The sequence below is a fragment of the Papio anubis genome, chromosome 13 (assembly GCF_008728515.1).
Source record: "Papio anubis isolate 15944 chromosome 13, Panubis1.0, whole genome shotgun sequence".
Classification (NCBI taxonomy): Eukaryota; Metazoa; Chordata; class Mammalia; order Primates; family Cercopithecidae; genus Papio; species Papio anubis.
In genome coordinates, this window is record NC_044988.1 from 13,936,045 (window position 1) to 13,953,254 (window position 17,210).

The window sequence follows — 17,210 nt, forward strand, 5'->3', positions numbered from 1 at the left end:
CCATGCTTTCCGCCTCCCTTTCCCAACCTCCACATCTCTCTCTCCTGCCCCTTCTTTTCCTCTCCCCTCCCCTCCCTCTTTCCTCTTCCCGGAAGTGAAGCGCGCGCCGGGCCTGGCACTGGCGTCTCCCTGGGCTGCCCATAGTCGCCCAAAGCCCCGCCACCTGTCTTCCTACTGTCCTGGCCCCTCTTGGTTCCAGAAGAGCCTCACCCTGGCAGGCCGGATCGTCATCCACCCATGGAAAGCATTCATTCATTCATTTATAAAAATGTTTTATAGAAAGAATAAACGGAAAATAAGACTCATACTTTCCCACACCAGGCAGCAATAAGCAGCACTTCCTAAAACGACACCCCTTTCCCCGCGCCCCCGCGTAGGTAGATGGTTATGAATATTTTGTAAAACTGGGATCAGGCCGTACACAGCGTTTTGTAGTCTGGCCTTTTGTCACAATAATAAATGGCGGCCATCTTTTGGTGTCAAACTTAAGGTTGAGGGTTGACCATAGCAGGGTATGTCATGGCTGTGTGGCTCTGCTATTAAATCCAGCTCTTGTTGGGACTTTAAGAGGACGGAGCTCCATTTTAAAGTGTCCATTTGCTTTAAAACAATGTGTTAATTATCTGTCGTTTGAACTATTTGATTAAAAGCACTTCTAACTGCATTTGGCATCACCTCCTTTGGTCTTTTGTTAACCAAGGTCGTAGGTATTACTCTGTGTCCTAGAAAACAATAAAAGTGACATAAAAGCATTTATCTAATGAATAGTTCAATTACTCCTGCACTGCCTTTGTTTTTCATATACTTAGCTTGAGTAGATGAGATTTCAATCTGGATGGGGGCTGTACAGATGAAGAAATTGAGGCTTGGAGAGACAGGTCTTACAACTCAGTTATGGTCAATACTCATTTCTTGAACATCTACCATGTGCTGGTTAATATAATGTTAATGTGCATTTAAAAGATTACCCTCTCGGCATTCTCAAGCTTGATAAGAGTAATAGATGTGTATGCAAATACTCTAACTTGTGTCCTGCTTCTCTAGCTCAGTATGAAAAAAAAAAAATCTCATATTTCTTTCATTGTTCAAATCAGAATTATTAGCAGAAAATCTGGTTCTTCTCCTTGGATTTCTTTCCCAAGACATGTCCAAGGATCTTAAACTTGCTGTGCTGCTCAGGGTGGTGGCAGGAAACAGCATGCTCAAATTGGGGCAGGTGAACAGAATTTAACAAAGGGACTATTTGTAGAGATGTGGGTAGGGTCAGAAAAAGCAACTAGGGGCAGAGTCCGGATCTGAGTAACTGAGAAGTGTTTTCACTCTTAAATAGAAAGGGGCCGATGAGAGGGAGCCTTTATATGAGAAGGGAAGAGAATGGAAAGAAAGAGACAGAGAGAGTAGACCATATAGAAAGAAGTATCTGACAGGACTGTAGCCTTAGGAAGAGAGATAGACATTCCTTGTTGACCCAGCAGAAAAATAATCAGGAGAATAAATAACCTCTCCTCCCCTCCTCTTGCACTGTGATCTGCTAGTGGCCAAACCCCACCCGTCAAACCCAATTGGAAGGTGGAGAGGTAGGGAGTCCATTGGTGCCCATGCATGCCAATTTCCTGGGCTCACAGCAGGGAAGAGAACAGTGGAGATTGTATCTGGAGGGACCAATGAAAGATACCCAGCACACCAGTGTCAGTGAAACCCTGTGCCTGCTTCCAGGACAGCAGAACTTCAGAGGTGCCCCTAAGAGCTGAATTCCACGTTTTTTGCTTTCCAAAGAGTGCCACCTGCTGGTCCTGGTTGTCTTGGTGCTTCCCAGCTGTTACTATGGGGCAACCCAGAGGCTGAATATTGGTCTGGTTTTAGGTCCCGTCTACTGCAAAACTGTTGTACTGAGGCACATGGTACTCTGGAAACCCCAAGTCCCTAGTGAGGCACAGCTTCCTGCATGAGTTTCTATAGTCACTCAAGTCCAGATCACCCCCAGATTCTGGACAGCATGTACTGTAAGTCTCAAACAGAAGTGGCAGTGCTCCTGTATGAAGCTGCCCATTTCCACAGGGGTTAAACAGAGCTCAGTGACGAGCACCTTAATGTGCACAGGCACTTCCCTGGGAGGCAAATCATCCACAAAGATGGCTGGGTTGGGGTAGATATTCACATAACAGGAGCCTCACAGTTGTGATATGTCTAATTGAGAAGAGTTTGGATCTTCCCCCTTTCCCTTCCAGGAGAGTCCTTGATCCCAGTTTAATTCTGAGAGTTCAAACAGATGCATGAGAGAGCTTAGAAGTCAAATCTCGGGTCTTAACCAAGCCCTAAAGTAGCTCGTTATACCTTCTTCTGGAAATAATGGCTGTATACTTGCTTCACATCTTCATAATTAAAAGGGGCCACTTGAAAGATCCAGAACAAAGTTTGCACAAAGGCAAAATGGTATCTGTTACCTCAATAGATGTAAAAAAAGCACTTGACAAAATTTAACTTCCCTTTGTGATCAAAATACTCAACAAACCAGCAATACAAAATTCCCAACCTGATAAAGAGTATCTATGAAACCCCCAGGTAACATCATACTTAATGGTGAAAAGACTGAATGTTTCTCCCTATGATCAGGACGAAGGCAAGAATGTCTTCTCTCACCACTTCTATTCTACATTCTGCTAGAGGTTCTAGCCAGGGAAATTGGATAAGAAAAAGAAATAAAAGGCATCCAGATTGGAAAAGAATATGTAAAACTATCTCTATTTCCAGATGACATGATCTTGTTTATAGAAAACCTAAGGAATCCGCAATAAACCTACTAGGGTTAATAAATGAGATCAGGAAAGCGACAGGTTATAAGATCAGTGTACAAAATCAATTGTAATTCTAAACAATCTGCAAATAAAAAATTTAAAAAAATTATTTACAAGAGCATCAGAGAGAACAAAATAATTAGAAATTTAACAGAAGTATAAAATGGTAGTCTGAAAATGACAAAACATTTTTGAAAGAAATTAAAGGAGGCCTAAATAAATGGAAAGACAGCCTGTTTTCATGATTTGGAAGACACTATTTTTGAGATGGCAACACAGGATTCAACATAATCCTCATGAAAATCCCAGCTGACTCCTTTGCAGAAATTGAGAAGTTGATTCTGAAGTTCATAAGGAAATTTGAAGGAGATAGAAAAATCGTGAAAAAGGGAAAAGTTGGAGTATTCACATCTCCCATTTAACAAACTTATTTCACTTATACACTCATAAAGTCAATTTGGCACTGACATAAGGATAGACACACAGACCAGTGGAATAGAACTGGGAGTCCAGGAATAAATCCATAAGTTTATGGGAAGTTGATTTTCAACAAGAGTGACAAGACAACTCAATGAGGAAAGAACTGTCTTTTCAACAAATGGTGCTACAACAACTGGATGTACACATGTATAAAAATAAATTTTATTTATTTATTAAATGATTATCATTATTTTTCTGAGGCAGACAGGGTCTCACTCTGTCGCCCAGGCTGGAGTGTAGTGGCACAATCTCTGTTTGCTGCAACCTCCGCCTCCCAGGTTCAAGCGATCCTGCCACCTCAGCCTCCTGAGTAGCTGGGATTACAGGCATGTGCCACAACACCTGGCTAATTTTTGTATTTTCAGTAGAGTTGGGGTTTCACCATGTTGGCCAGGTTGGTGTCAAACTTCTGACCTCAAGTGATTTGCCCGCTTCGGCCTCCCAAAGTGCTGGGATTACAGGCATGAGCTACCGTGCCTGGACTTGATTCACTTCTTGTCAATCATTTGTTTAATGGATTATCAGGGCCTTTAACAGAGTAGGAAAAGTATGATCTTTGAAGTTAGATTAATTTATGAATTAATTGATGGAGAAAAGCTGCAGAGATAGAAGGAGGGTGTGGTAATGAGACTAGAAATGAAGGGATATGGGTGTTGCGTAGCCTCTGACAAAATAACTAAAAGCCTCTTTCTGATTCAAGATCTCTGCCTATAACATGAAGGAAGACAAGAGAGAATTACCTCAACAATACCTTTCATAGGTCTGAACACTAAATAATTTAATGCTAATCTCTCTAGATTGTTCATATGAATAATTTTGGACAACTAAAACACACCTTCCTCAATCAAAAGACTTAACACAAGATTCTTTTGGAAAATAAGGGCAGGAAACATGTAAAACAAAACTGACAGTGAATGTGAACCTATGTCAAGCCATGCCATGCCCCAGATGCTTCTAACATATATTTGGTGTGGCACAACTGAATTAATCTTATGGAAGAGATAAAAGGCATGATCATTGATATGTAAAAACTGTGCGCATAAAATACACCATTTCAAGGTGTTATATTAGTCATACCAGAATCAAAAGAAGCATTAAGCCATTTATCTATCTACTTCAACTTCTGTTAAGCTTCAGAATACTTTCATCCTCAACAAAATCTTCCACAGAACCTCAATATATAAATCTAATATAGGCCAAGCACAGTGGCTCACATCGGTAACCTCAGCAATGTGGGACGCCAAGGCAACAGGATGCCATAAGCCAGGAGTTTGAGGTTGCAGTGAGCTATGATGGCACCACTGCACTCCGGCCTCAGTGACTGAGCAAGATGCTGCCTCTCTTAAAGCAAACCAAAACACTGAAAAACCAAAACCAAACCAAACCAAACCAAAACAAAAAACTAATATGAGAAAAGTAAAAGCAGTTTTAGGCCTGGCTGGCTTCCCAGACTCCAGCCCTTCCACGTATTGAGGACAGTTACAAAAATAACTAATGCAGTCCCATCCCTTCATTTTACAAATGAGAAAATTATTACTCAGGGGCGCTGGCTTATGAGGAACAGTTAGCTAATCTTACTCATGCTAAATTATGTGGTAGTCAGATCAGGTATATACACACTGCATCTTTTTCATTATTAAAAAGAAATATGCCAATTATTGACCACTTATTAAATGTAAGCTAACCCAGGACATCCATATCCCCAACCACTTCCTTAATATTTACAATTATCGGACTATATGAATTATTTTTTTACGGTATTTGTTGTTAAAGTGACATAATGTTTTATTTTCTCATTTTATCTGAAGCTACTCAGAAATGGAAAGGAGTATTTTTTCCCATCCCTATGGGGATGACTAAAGACACTTACCTAAACCAAAAGGGTTGCTAGTAGCAGAACCAGATGTGGAGTTACTATCAGGAGTTGATGATGTGGTAACATTGCTTCCTGCGATATTTGTTTGCTGAGCTGAGTGATCCTGAGGCCTAGGGAAAATAATTAATCACAGAGTAAGCAGTAGAGCTGATTATTTTTAAAAGAACCACTGAAATCCTGACATTTAGAAATAAAGAGTAAACTCTCAGATCAAATCATTTTATCACTTAGTAAAAAGCTTGAGAAAACTAAGCCTTAGGAACAAAAAATACAAAATAAAATAAAAGCCTACAAACTACAAAATATGCTGCAACTGCTCCTCCTCTTTGAATAGAATGTACACAAATATTTCATTAGTTTTAATCATATTGCTTATGTAAGAAAAGGAGATAGGTTGGTTACCTCATAAGAGGAGAGTCAGTGACTAGTAACACTCACAAAGCTTGACTATATAAAAAACTTTTTTATCTATCCCCATCTAGTTCTTGAGGGTTAGGGGCCAGTTTTACTCAGACCCTTCAAATTCTTTAAAATAAAAAGCCAGAGACTTCACCAAAAGAAGGCTGACAAATCAATATGAATGATAACTGATTATTACTTCTTTCTTTTTTTTGAGACAGAGTCTCTGTCACTCAGGCTGGCGTGCAGAGGTGCGATCTCAGTTCACTGCAGCCTCTACCTCCCATACTCAAGCAATTCTCCTGCTTCAGCCTCCTGAGTACCTGGGATTACAGGCTTGCACCACCATGCCAGGCTAAGGTTTTATATTTTTAGTAGAGATGGGGTTTCACCATGTTGGCCAGGCAGATCTCAAACTCCTGGCCTCCAGTGATCCACCCTCCTTGGCCTCCCAAAGTGCTGGGATTACAGGTGTGAGCTACCACGCCCAGCCAGCATCATATATTCTATGATCCCATTTACCTGATATGTCCAGAATAGCCAAATCTGTAGAGATAGAAGTAGATTAGTAGTTGTCGGGAAAGAAAGGGTGGCTGTTGGGAGAAAATGGGGAGGATATGACAATGGATATTAAGTTTCTCTTTAGAGTGACGAAAAATTCTAAAATTTGTTATGGTAATGATTGCACAACTCTGTGAAAATACTAAAATAATTATATTGTATATTTTGGGTAAATTTTGTGGTCTGTGGATTGTATCTCAGTAAAGTTGTTAAAAATAAAAGATAATAGTAGGTTTGCAGGGCAACAGCAATGAAAGTGAAATTTACAAAAAGATATTATTTACAATATTACTGAAAATGAATTAGAAGTAAGTCTAGCAAAAAGTATGCAAGATCTTGATGAAGAAAATTCTAGAAATGTTAGAGGCATCAAAGACCAAATAAATGGTATGCCATGTTCTTTAATAGTAGATTCAATATCGTAAAGATGTCGGTTTTCTCAAAATTGATTTAACAATTCAACGCATTTTCAATCAAAATTCCAATAAGATATCTCATGAAGATTCAGAAGCTTAATTCAAAATTTATATAAAAATGCAAAGGCATAGGAAGAGACAACTCTTGAGGAAGAAGAACAAGATGGAAGGAATGTTTCTACCAGATATTAAATTTTATTATAAGCCAGGCATGGTGGCTCATGCCTGTAATCCCAGCACTTTGAGATGCTGAGGTTGGAGGATCTCTTGAGTCCAGGAGTTTGAGACCAGCTTGTGCAACATAGTGAGACTCCATCTTTATAAAACAAGAAAAAAAAAAATAGGTGGAGGTGGTGGTGTGTGCCTGTAGTCCTAGTTACTTGGGAGGTTGAGGTGGAAGGATCTCTTGAGCCCAGGAACTCAAGGTTACAGTCATCTATGATCATGCCACAGTGCTCCAGTCTGGGTGACAGAGTGAGACCCTGTCTTTAAAAAAAGAATAAATAAATAAACACATTTTATTATAAAAGTGTAGTAAACCACACAATGTAGCATTGGCCTAAGGATAGAGTTACAGACCAATGGAACAGAACAGAAAGCCCGCAGACCCACCCACATATTGATATTTGCTATTTGAGAGAAGTGGCATTGCAGATTAGTAAGGAAGGATGGATTCATAAATAAATGATACAGGCACAGGTGATTATCCATGTGGAAAAATATGAAATTGGATTTCTACCTATATCTGTTATCATTTTGATGCATAACAAATCTCTCCAAAAGGCAGAACTTTAAAACAACAAGCATTTATTTAGGTCTTCTTTCTATGGGCCAACAATTTTGGATGAGCTCAGCTGGCTGGTTCTTCTGGTCCTGGCTGGGTTCATTCATTCATCTGTGGTCAGCTGTTGGGTCAGCTAGGGGCTGACTGGCCTGAGATGGCTTCACCCAGGACGTCTCGTTTCACCTTCACATGGTTTCTCATCTTCTGGCAGGTTAGTCTGGGCTTATTCACATGGTGGAGGAAGGGTTCTAAGACATCAGGAGTAATTGTATAGGCCTTTTGAGGTCCAGACTTGAAACTAGCACAGCAGCACTTTGAAGAGTTGGGAAAGTAGGCTCTGTCTCTTGATGGTAAAAACTGAAAAGCAACATTACAAAGGGACATGGATACAGCGAAGGAAATAATTGCAGACATCTGTGCATTCTGTCAATCACACTGCCCATATCTTATACAATTCCAGGTAGATTAAAGGCTTAGCTATGAAGGAAAAATTAAAACATTAGACCTTGGACCTTATAGGTGAGTATAGGATAGTGAAAAATTTTTATTATTTATTTATTTATTTATTTTTTGAGATCGAATCTTATTCTTGTCACCCAGGCTGGATTGCAATGGCGTGATCTCGGCTCACTGCAACCTCTGCCTCCCAGGTTCAAGCTATTCTCCTGCCTCAGCCTCCTGAGTAGCTGGGATTACAGGGGCATACCATCACGACTGGCTAATTTTTGCACTTTTAGTAGAGACAGGGTTTTGCCTTGTTTGCTAGGCTTGTCTTGAACTCCTGACCTCAGGTGATCTGCCCACCTTGGCCTCCCAAAGTGCTGGGATTACAGGCATGAGCCACTGCGCCTGGCCTAAGAATTTTTTAAACAAGATGCAGAAGGCAAAATCAATAAAGAAGAAGACGGATACACATTTTTTAAGACCTTGCCATATATAGTACGAAAAGAAAAGTCACAGAACAAGCCTAGAGTTTTTCCACTGCTCCCCCCACTGCCTAAAATGAGTTGGTATTGAGACTGTGAAGAAGCCTTCTAAAATCACTATTAAAGAGACAGAAAACCTAATAGAAAAAAAAGAGTAAATACATAAACAAGAATTTAATAGGAGAGGAAACATAAGTGGTCCATAAACGTAGGAAAAAATGTTTGATCTTAAGTTTATTAGTAATTAGAGAAATGCAATTAAAATATAAAGGCCCGGCATGGTGGCTTGTGCCTGTAGTCCCAGATACTGGATAGGGGTGGGGAGGTGCTGAGGTTGTGGGGAGTGCTTGAGGCCAGAAGGTTGATGCTGCAGTGAACTGTGATCCTACCACTGCACTACAGCCTGGGCTACAGAGTAAGACCCTGTCTCAAAAACAAAAAACAAAAAACAAACCACCAAAATAAAATTGTGAGGTACCATGTACATACGAAGCAAACTGGAAAAATCCAAAGTGGAACAGTACCAAATGCTGGCTGGAGTGTGACACTTGAAGATACTTGTCCTCTGCTGAAGGAAATGTAAACTGTTATCACTGCTCTGGAAAAAACAGTTTCGTCTGATAGAGTAAAACTGAATATGCACATATCCTATTAGGTTAGGACCATTATTTTTTTAAATTAATTAATTTTTTAAATTTTACTTTAGGTTCTGGGATACACGTGCTGAATGTGCAGGTTTGCTACATAGGTATACATGTGCATTGGTGGTTTGTTGCACCTATCAACCCGTCATCTAGGTTTTAAGCCTCGCATGCATTAGGTATTTGTCTTAATGCTCTCCCTCCCCTTGCCCCCCACCCCCTCAACAGGCCCCAGTGTGTGATGTTCCCTTCCCTGTGTCCATGTATTCTCATTGTTCAACTCCCACTTATGAGTGAGAACATGCAGTGTTTGGTTTTCTGTTCTTGTGTTAGTTTGCTGAGGATGATGGTTTCCAGCTTCATCCATGTCCCTGCAAAAGACATGAACTCATTCTTTTTTATGGCTGCATAGCATAGTATTCCATGGTGTATGTGCCACATTTTCTTTATCCAGTCTATCACTGATGGGCATTTGGGTTAGTTCCAAGTCTTTGCTTTTGTAAATAGTGCTGCAATAAACATACATGTACATGTGTCTTTATAGTGGCATAATTTCTAATCCTTTGGGTATATACCCAGTAATGGGATTGCTGGGTCAAATGGTATTTCTAGTTCTAAATCCTTGAGGAATTGCCACACTGTCTTTCACAATGGTTGAACTGGTTTACACTCCCACCAACAGTGTAAAAGCATTCCTATTTCTCCACATCCTGTCCATCATCTGTTGTTTCCTAATGATCGTCATTCTAACTGGCATGAGATAGTATTGCATTGTGGTTTTGATTTGCATTTCTCTGATGACCAGTGATGATGAACATTTTTTCATGTGTGTGTTGGCTGCATAAATGTCTTCTTTGGAGAAGTGTCTGTTCATATCCTTTGCCCACTTTTTGATGGGGTTGTTTATTTTTTTCTTGTATATTTGTTTACATTTGTTGTAGATTCTGGATATTAGCCCTTTGTCAGATGGATAGATTGCAAAATTTTTCTGCTATTCTGTAGGTTGCCTATTCACTCTGATGATAGTTTCTTTTGCTATGCAGAAGCTCTTTAGTTTGATTAGATCCCATTGGTCAATTTTGGCTTTTGTTGCCATTGCTTTTGGTGTTTTAGTCATGAAGTCTTTGCCCATGCCTATGTCCTGAATGGTATTGCCTAGGTTTTCTTCTAGGGTTTTTATGGTTTTAGGTCTTAAATTTAAGTCTTTAATCCATCTTGAGTTAATTTTTGTGTAAGGTGTAAGGAAGGGGTCCAGTTTCAGTTTTCTGCATATGGGCTAGCCAGATTTCCCAGCGCCATTTATTAAATAGGAAATCCTTTCCCCATTGCTTGCTTTTGTCAGGTCTGTTGAAGATTAGATGGTTGTAGATGTGTGGTGCTATTTCTGAATTCTCTGTTCTGTTTCATTGGTCTATATATCTAAAAACTGCCATTACTTTTGCACCAGTCTAATACAATTCTGCAATTCCATTCCTGGGTTTATACACCAGGAAACATGTATGCAAATGTTCAAGGAGTCTCGTTCATAATACTCTGGAATTGGAAAAAAATCTGAATGTCTATCAGTGGTGAAGTGGTTTTATAAGTCATGTCATATTCAAACAATGGAGCCTTGTACAACACATAAAATGAATAAATTACAGCTGCAAAAGCAAATCAAAGCCATATTGCTGATTGTAAGAATAAAATCCATATGATCCTCAATTACAGAAAATTTAAAAACAAGAAAATTAAGCAATATGTTTGTAGTTAATAGACACACACACACACACTATGCAGAGAAGAAAAGAATGATTAACCTAAAATTCAAAATGAAAGGTGTTGGAAGAGGCACAAAATGTCTTCCAGTGAACTGGTAATGTTCTATTTCTTAGCCTAGATATTGATTACACAGATGTTTATCTTATTCTTTTATTTCAAAGTGTACCTGTAGATTTTATATACGTCTTTGTGTGTAATGTATCACACACAGACATAACTGGGATCTTTCCTGCCTAATTTACAGGTGCCAGCAGCAGTGAGCGACCCAGGAAAGTACCCCCTGCAGGCAAAGCAGGAATGAATAATGTCTGATATGCTAGAAATCTAAACTGATCTCGACCTTCATCTCCTCCAGCTTGATTTATTCCCTAACCGGCCGCTACTGTTTTTGCTTACATTGCACTTGCTGGTAACTATCTCTGACACCAATGACATTGCATAATACTCCTTCACTGGTGTTAGTATGTGAATACTTGCCACTAAATAAGAGTTACATTTTATTAAAAAAATTAAATCCACTTTAAAACAAAACAAAATAAAAATACCCTTTTGTGTATCTTTGACAGAGTATATCCTTATCTCCTCTAACAGTGGCCAGTTGATTCAGGCAACACTTTAAATGATGACATGCATTACCTATTATCTTCTTTCTAATGCACTTCAAGTACATTTTCTCTCATTCTTTGATCCATACAGTAATGAGGATAATTTTTACAAGTACAAATTCCCCAGAAAATTAAGCATCTCCAAATTTTCTTTGAGTGGAAGCCACAATTATACTGCATCACTCTTATAAAAATAGCTCCCTCTTTATTCTTTATTTTCTTGAAGAAAAGTTAGTTGTCCATTCTTGGGTCAATCCAAGCATGCCAGCCTTTCAAAACTTTTGCTCATGTGATGTACATTTTCTAAATTTCCTTTAAGATCAATCTCTTAAATAAAATAAAATGGCTAAGTTGCTTATTATTTGGCATCTCTCTCACACTCTTTTTTTTTCTTCCCTGTAATAAATTCTTAGTTAGCCTGAAGGGTAGAGGGATGTGGATTTCAACTCAATCATATTTCCTTGTAGACTGAGAGTGACACTTACTGTCGCACAGGGAATTTGAGTATACTAAGTCTTCAGTGATATTAGAAAACTCGCAGTTGCATCTTTTATTGGCGATTCAGAAAACATGTCAGGACCAGGCACAGAGCTCATGCCTGTAATCACAGCACTTTGGGAGGTCAAGGCAGAAGGATTGCTTAAGGCTAGGATTTCAAGACCAATCTGGGCAACATAGAAAAACCTTGTCTTTCTCTCTATATATATATATTTAAAAAATGTCAGAATATTTAAGTGCCCTGGGTCATTATAAATATCAATGATCATCACATAGGGTTGTAGTTACCTATTGCCACATTACAAATTACCCCAAAACTTAGCAGCTTAAAACAGCAAACATTTATTTAGTACAGCAAACATTTATTATAGTACAGTTTCTAAGGGCCAGGAATGTGGGCTGGCAGTGAAGCTGTCAGTAGGGCTGCAGACTCATCTGGAAGCTCAGCTGGGGGAGGAGCTGCTTCTAAGCTCACTCACATACTGTTGGAGGCCTCAGTTTATTGCCGGCTGTTGGCGGGAGACCTCAGCTGCTCGCTACATCTGCCTGTCCATCGGCTGCCTGAGTGGCTTCACAACATGGTAGTTGGCTTCCTCCAGAGTGAGTTATGAGAGAGAGACAGAGATAGAGAACCAAGATGAAAACCACAACCTTTTATGACCTAATCTTGTGTCACAGTCACTTCTGGAACCATATGGGAGGGAATTACACAAGGGTGTGAATGTCAGGAAGTAGGAATTACAGGGGGTGTTGTCTTGGAGGCTGGTTACCACAGACAGAATTTATAATGGAGTAAATCCTCCTTTTTAAAAACATTATGAGTTGTAGTAAAAAAAAGTCCCAGATAACTGTCAAATACCATATGTTCTTACTTATAAGTGGGAGCTAAATAGTGTGTAGACACGGACATAGAGTGTGGAATAATAGACATTGAAGACTCAGAAGGGTGGGAGAGTGGGAGGGGCTGAGAGATGAGAAATTACTTATTGGGTATAATACACTATTCAGGTGATGTTTGTACTAAAAGTCCAGACCTCACCACTGTGCAACATTTCCATGTAACAAAATGGCAATTGTACCCCCTAAATTTGTACAAAAAACACCCACAAAACAAAATTTACCAGCTTAACCATTTTTGAGTGGACAGTTGAGTAGTGTTAAGTGTATTCACATTGTTATGCAACACAGCTCAGAGCTCCAGAACTTTTTCATCTTGAAAAATGGGATACTTTCTTTCACCTAACTGCCAGGTGTGTGTGTGTGTGTGTGTGTGTGTGTGTAATTTCAATAGGTTTTTGGGGAAATAGTTGCTGTTTGGTTACATGGATAAATTCTTTAGTGGTGATTTCTGAGATTCTGGCGCAACCATCACCTGAGCAGTGTACACTGTACCCATTGTGTAGTCTTTTTATCCTTCACCCTCCTCCCACCCTTTCTCCAGAGTCCCCAAAGTCCATTGTATCATTCTTTTTTTTTTTTTTTTTTTTGAGATGGAATTTTGCTCTTCTCACGCATGCTGGAGTGCAATGGTGCAATCTCAGGTCACTGCAACCTCTGCCTCCTGGGTTCAAGTGATTCTCCTATCTCAGCCTCCCGAGTAGCTGGGATTACAGGCAGCTGCCACCACGCCCGGCTAATTTTTGTATTTTTAGTGGAGACAGAGTTTCACCATGTTGGCAAGGCTGGTCTTGAACTCCTGACCACAGGTGATCCACCCACCTTGGCCTCCCAAAGAGCTGGGATTATAAGCATGAGCCATCATGCCTGGTCCATTGTATCATTCTTATGCCTTTGCATCCTCATAACTTAAAGCTTAGCTCCCACTTATGAGTGAGAACATACAATGTTTGGTTTTCCATTCCTGAATTACTTCACTGTACTTTGGCCTTCTTCAGCTATGGTTGGAGAGGCCTGGGACACAGGGCACCAAGTCCCTAGGCTGCACACAGCATGGGGACCCTGGGCCCAGCCCACAAAACCACCTTTTCCTCCTGGGCCTCTGAGCCTGTTATGGGAGGGGCTGCTCTGAAGTTCTCTGACATGGCCTGGAGACATTTTCCCATGGTCTTGAGGATTAACATTAGGCTCCTCGTTACTTATGCAAATTTCTGCTGCCGTCTTGAATTTCTCCTCAAAAAATGGGTTTTTCTTTTCTACTGCATCATCAGGCTGCAAATATTTCGAACTTTTATGATCTGTTTCCCTTTTAAAATGGAGGGTTTTTGTGTTGTTTTTTTTTTTTGAGATGGAGTCTCACTCTGTCACCCAGGCTGGAGTGCAGTGGTGTGCAGTCTCTGCTCACTGCAACCTCTGCCTCCCAGGTTCAAGCGATTCTCCTGCCTCAGTCTCCTGAGTAGCTGAGACTACAGGTGCATGCCACCATACTTGGCTAATTTTTGTGTTTTTGGTGGAGATGGGGTTTCACTATGTTGACCAGGCTGGTCTCGAACTCCTGACCTTATGATCCACCCGCCTTGGCCTCCCAAAGTGCTGGGATTACAGGCGTGAGCCACCACGCCTGGCCCGGAATGCTTTTTAACAGTACCCAAGTCACCTCTTGAATGCTTTTCTGCTTAGAAATTTCTTCTGCCAGATGCCCTATGTCATCTCTCTTAATTCAAAGTTCCACAGATCTCTTGGGCAGGGGCAAAATGCTACCAGTCTCTGTGCTAAAACATAACAAGAGTTACCTTTGCTTCAGTTCCCAGCAAGTTCCTCATCTCCATCTGAGACTACCTCAGCCTGGACCTTATTGTTCATATCACTATCAGCATTTTTGTCAAAGCCATTTAACAAGTCTCTAGAAGGTTTCAAACTTTCCCACATTTTCCTGTCTTCTTCTGAGCCCTCTAAACTGTTTCAACCTCTGCCTGTTACCCAGTTCCGAAGTCTCTTCCACATTTTCAGGTATCTTTTCAGCAATGCCCCACTCTACTGGTACCAATTCATTGTATTAGTCCGTATCCACACTGCTGCTAAAGACATACCTGAGACTGGGAAGAAAAAGAGGTTTAATTGGACTTACAGTTCCATATGGCTGGGGAGGCCTCAGAATCATGGCAGGAGGCGAAAGGCACTTCTTACATCGCAGCAGCAAGAGAAAAAGAGGAAGAAGCAAAAGGGGAAACCCCTGATAAACCCATCAGATTTCATGAGACTTATTTACTATCACGAGAATAGCATGAGAAAGATTGGCCCCCATGATTCAATTACCTCCCCCAGTGTCCCTCCTACAACACGTGGGAATTCTGGGAGATACAATTCAAGATGAGATTTGAGTGGGGAGACAGCCAAACCATAACAGAGTCTTTGCCTGAGCCAATGTCTAGAACCTTTTTTTCCCCCAATGTTATCTCCTAGAATCTTTATAGTTTCAGGTCTTAGATTTAAGTCTTTTATCCATCTTGAGTTGATTTTTGTATAAGATGAGAGATGAGAATTCAGTTTCATTCTTTTACATGTGGTTTGCCAATTATCCCAGCACCATTTGTGGAATAGGATGTCTTTTCCCCACTTCATGTTTTTGTTTGCTTTGTAGAAGATCAGTTAACTGTAACTATGTGGCTTTATTTCTGGGTTCTCTATTCTGTTCCATTGGTCTATATGCCTGTTTTTATACCAGTACCATGCTGTTTTGGTGACTATGGCCTTATAGTATAGTCTGAAGTAGGGGAATATGATACCTTCAGATTTGTTCTTTTTGCTTAGTCTTGCTTTGGCTATTCAGGCTCTTTTTTGGTTCCATATGAATTTTGTGATTTTTTTCTAGTTCTTTGAAGAATGGTGGTGGTATTTTGATGGGAATTGCATTGAATTTATAGATTGCTTTTGGTAGTATGGTCATTTTTTGTAATTGATTCTCCCCATCGAGGAACATGGGATATGTTTCCATTTGTTTGTGTCATCTATGTCATCGGCAATGTTTTGTAGTTTTCTCTGCAGAGGTCTTTCACTTTCTTGGTTAAGTATATTCCTAAGTATTTTATTTTATTTTTTTTGCAGCTATTGTAAAAGGGGTTGAGTTCTTGATTTGATTCTCAGCTTGATCACTGTTGCTGAATAGCAGGGCTACTAATTTGTGTATATTAATTTTGTATCCTGAAACTTTGCTGAATTCATGTACCCAGGGGCTCTTTAGATGAGTCTTTACGGTTTTCTAGGTATGTGATCATGTCATCAGCAAACAGTGACAGTGTGACTTCCTCTTTACCAATTTGGATGCCCTTTATTTCTTCCTCTTGTCTGATTGCTCTGGCTAGGACGGATACTTTCTTGTAGCTGCATTTCTTGTTGGTCAGACACTAGTAGACGGCATCACCCTGATTTTGTGCTCTGTTTGGTTTAGATGCTTCTTTCCGCCTGTCTATGTTCTACTGACTTAGTGGCCCCTTTCTTTACTCTGCCCTGTACCCACATCCCTTGCCCTTACCATGAGACTCTGCAGGCCTCTGTATGAAGCACTCTGCCCCTTGTCTTTGGGCTTGGCCATCTGACTTACTCTGGCTGATGGAATGAGGGCAAAGGTGACAGTGTGCCAGTTTTGAGCCTAGGCCTTAAGAAATGTCACTTTTTCTGCTTGACTGCTTATGCTTCTGCCATGACCTTAAGAAGAATTTGCTGCTGCCTATGAGAGTGTTGTCTCCTGTCCCCCAGAACTGACGCACATAGAGCAGATGTAAGCCCAGCCTGCTATGAGGAGCCCCAACCAGTTAGACCTTTACCTTAAAGCCAAGCTGCTCAGCTCAGGCAACTGCCAATCAATCTGCAGATACAGATGATGGGCTCAGCTGAGAGGGCAGAACCCCAGCCATGTGAGAAGTAAATGCTGAATGTTGGGTGTTGCTGATATTTGCGATCATTTGATACAAACTGATGTTCTGCTCTTTTCCACTCTGACTTCTGCCCCACAGGTTCCCAGACACACTCACATATCATCATTGTTTTTCCTTCTGCACTGTCATGACACCTGTCTACTGTCTGAGTTGACTGCAGCAGGTTCCAGAAGTAGTCTATCCACTGAGGATGAGCAGGAAAAGAATAACAGTCCCTCAGAATTACAGACATGAAAAGCACCTCAAGAGTTTCCGCACACAGGGTTTCTGGAAAGCAGCTGGTACTGCTGTGAATGTTCCTTTTCCTCCTGGAAAGCAGAGTCACATTCTGCAGAACATCCACTGAATATGCTGAGGCAAAGTGTTTGCCATGGTGAAGTTTTGTGCAAGATGGTGCTTATTGATTAACAATGGCATGGTTCACGATCGATAGTGATGGATTCAATATGGGTGAATTCATCATGGTTAGCAATAATGTTGGCTTAATACAATGTGCTGATGATTAGTTTATTTTTTCTATCTTAAAGGATCATTCATAACCTTTTCCATAGTCTTCTCCTGACCCTCTGCACCTCCTTCCCAACTTCCTCTAGGACTCGTTTTTTTTTTTTTTTTTTTTTTTTTGAGGCAGAGTCT